Here is a 3625-nt window from a genome sequence, read left to right as displayed (position 1 = left end):
GTGATACAAAGCGTAGCCTGCCTAGGAACGAGTTGGCGTTTGCGAGATCCTGCTACTGGTGCCGCCGCTGCTGTTCTTGCAGCGGGAGGCAATACATCTACCCAGTGGGCTGTCACAGTCATGTAGTCCTGAGTCTGCCCTGCTCCACTTGTCCACATGTCCGTGGTTAAGTGGACATTGGGTACAACTGCATTTTTTAGGACACTGGTGAGTCTTTTTCTGACGTCCGTGTACATTCTCGGTATCGCCTGCCTAGAGAAGTGGAACCTAGATGGTATTTGGTAACGGGGGCACACTGCCTCAATAAATTGTCTAGTTCCCTGTGAACTAACGGCGGATACCGGATGCACGTCTAACGCCAACATAGTTGTCAAGGCCTCAGTTATCCGCTTTGCAGCAGGATGACTGCTGTGATATTTCATCTTCCTCGCAAAGGACTGTTGGACAGTCAATTGCTTACTGGAAGTAGTACAAGTGGTCTTCCGACTTCCCCTCTGGGATGACGATCGACTCCCAGCAGCAACAACAGCAGCGCCAGCAGGCGTTACACTCAAGGATGCATCGGAGGAATCCCAGGCAGGAGAGGACTCGTCAGACTTGCCAGTGACATGGCCTGCAGGACTATTGGCTTTCCTGGGTAAGGAGGAAATTGACACTGAGGGAGTTGGTGGTGTGGTTTGCGCGAGCTTGGTTACAAGAGGAAGGGATTTACTGGTCAGTGGACTGCTTCCGCTGTCGCCCAAAGTTTTTGAACCTGTCACTGACTTATTATGAATGCGCTGCAGGTGACGTATAAGGGAGGATGTTCCGAGGTGGTTAACGTCCTTACCCCTACTTATTACAGCTTGACAAAGGCAACACACGGCTTGACACCTGTTGTCCGCATTTCTGTTGAAATACTTCCACACTGAAGAGCTGATTTTTTTGGTATTTTCACCAGGCATGTCAATGGCCATATTCCTCCCACGGACAACAGGTGTCTCCCCGGGTGCCTGACTTAAACAAACCATCTCACCATCAGAATCCTCCTTGTCAATTTCCTCCCCAGCCCAAGCAACACCCATATCCTCATCCTGGTGTACTTCAACACTGACATCTTCAATTTTACTATCTGGAACTGGACTGCGGGTGCTCCTTTCAACACTTGCAGGGGGCGTGCAAATGGTGGAAGGCGCAAGCTCTTCCCGTCCAGTGTTGGGAAGGTCAGGCATCGCAACCGACACAATTGGACTCTCCTTTGGGATTTGTGATTTCGAAGAACGCACAGTTCTTTGCTGTGCTTTTGCCGCAAGTCTTTTCTTTTTTCTAACGAGAGGATGAGTGCTTCCATCCTCATGTGAAGCTGAACCACTAGCCATGAACATAGGCCAGGGCCTCAGCCGTTCCTTGCCACTCCGTGTTGTAAATGGCATATTGGCAAGTTTACGCTTCTCCTCAGACGCTTTTAATTTTGATTTTTGGGTCATTTTTTTACTGATCTTTTGTGTTTTGGATTTTACATACTCTGTACTATGACATTGGGCATCGGCCTTGGCAGACGACGTTGATGGCATTTCATCGTCTCGGCCATGACTAGTGGCAGCAGCTTCAGCACGAGGTGGAAGTGGATCTTGATCTTTCCCTATTTTTTTAACCTCCACATTTTTGTTCTCCATATTTTGCGCACAACTAAAAGCCACCACAGGTATACAATGTAGATGGATGGATAGTATAGTATTACTTATACTTATGGACGACAAGTGACGACACAGAGGTAGGTACAGCCGTGGCCTACCGTACTGCTGCTTAGTGCTTATATATAAATATAATATACTGTATAACGGACCTGGTGGACAGTGTCAGCAGCAGACTGCTAAACTAGTATGAAGAAAGAAAAAAAAAACACCACAGGTATACAATGTAGATGGATGGATAGTATTACTTATACTTATGGACGACGAGTGACGAGTCGACACAGAGGTAGGTACAGCCGTGGCCTACCGTACTGCTGCTTAGTGCTTATATATAAATATAATATACTGTATAACGGACCTGGTGGACAGTGTCAGCAGCAGACTGCTAAACTAGTATGAAGAAAGAAAAATAAAACACCACAGGTATACAATGTAGATGGATGGATAGTATTACTTATACTTATGGACGATGAGTGACGAGTCGACACAGAGGTAGGTACAGCCGTGGCCTACCGTACTGCTGCTTAAGTGCTTATATATAAATATAATATACTGTATAACGGACCTGGTGGACAGTGTCAGCAGCAGACTGCTAAACTAGTATGAAGAAAGAAAAAAAAAAACACCACAGGTATACAATGTAGATGGATGGATAGTATTACTTATACTTATGGACGACGAGTGACGAGTCGACACAGAGGGAGGTACAGCCGTGGCCTACCGTACTGCTGCTTAGTGCTTATATATAAATATAATATACTGTATAACGGACCTGGTGGACAGTGTCAGCAGACTGGTAAACTAGTATGAAGAAAGAAAAAAAAAAACACCACAGTGTTTTTCAGGCAGACAAATGTATACTGGACTGGTGGTCACTGTCAGCAAAACTGTGCAGTGTGCACTGACTGTACTCCTGCTATAACTGCTCCCCAGTCCCCACAATTAGGCAGTGTGAGCAGTGCACTCAGCACAGATATATCATGCAGCAGCAGTGCAGCACACTGAGTGAGCACAGATATGGATTGGTGGAGCGTTTTTTATCAGGCAGAGAAACAACGGATTAAACTCTAAACCCTGCACTGTACTCCCTAACAGCTGCTCCCCGTCCCCAATACTCCCCACAATTTATAACTAACTAAGTTCTACTATAACGGAGAGGACGCCAGCCACGTCCTCTCCCTATCAATCTCAATGCACGTGTGAAAATGGCGGCGACGCGCGGCTCCTTATATAGAATCCGAGTCTCGCGAGAATCCGACAGCGGGATGATGACGTTCGGGCGCGCTCGGGTTAACCGAGCAAGGCGGGAGGATCCGAGTCTGCTCGGACCTGTGCAAAAAAGGGTGAAGTTCGGGCGGGTTCGGATTCCGAGGAACCGAACCCGCTCATCACTAATATTCAGTATAATAAAGAGGGTGTGATTTGTAAGGTGCAGGGACCAGTGAGGAAGTCGGCCACTGAAAAGACAGCTACAGCTATCAATTAACTTAATTCAATGGTGTCACAGAATGGGAGGAGAGGTGCCCCCCTTCAGAGCAGGAGCCCGGCGGCAGATGACTCCGTTGCCTCCCAGAGTTCTGCCTCTGCTAATGACCCTGCTGTGTTCCTCCCATCCGCCACCACTCAGTCATCACTGCCGCCGCACTTTCACCACTGATCAGTCCTCACCACTGCCGCTGTAACCCCCTGCCACCGCTGCTCAGTCCTCACTGCCGCCTCTATGTCAACCCCGCATCAGTCCTCACCACTGCCGCTCAGTCCTCACTGCCGCCATAAACCCCTCACTCTGTCACCCCCCTGCGCCCACTAAGTCCTCACTGCCACCACTATGTAACCCCCCTCCTCTCTCTGTTACCCCCTGCCACCCATCAGTACTTACTGCTGCTGCTCAGTTACACCCTCTGCCGATCAGTCCTCACTGCTGCCTCACTAATACATGTGTTAGTGAAGTG

Source organism: Pseudophryne corroboree, chromosome 1 (assembly GCF_028390025.1).
Source record: "Pseudophryne corroboree isolate aPseCor3 chromosome 1, aPseCor3.hap2, whole genome shotgun sequence".
Taxonomy (NCBI): domain Eukaryota; kingdom Metazoa; phylum Chordata; class Amphibia; order Anura; family Myobatrachidae; genus Pseudophryne; species Pseudophryne corroboree.
Note: the sequence above shows the minus strand (reverse complement) of the source record.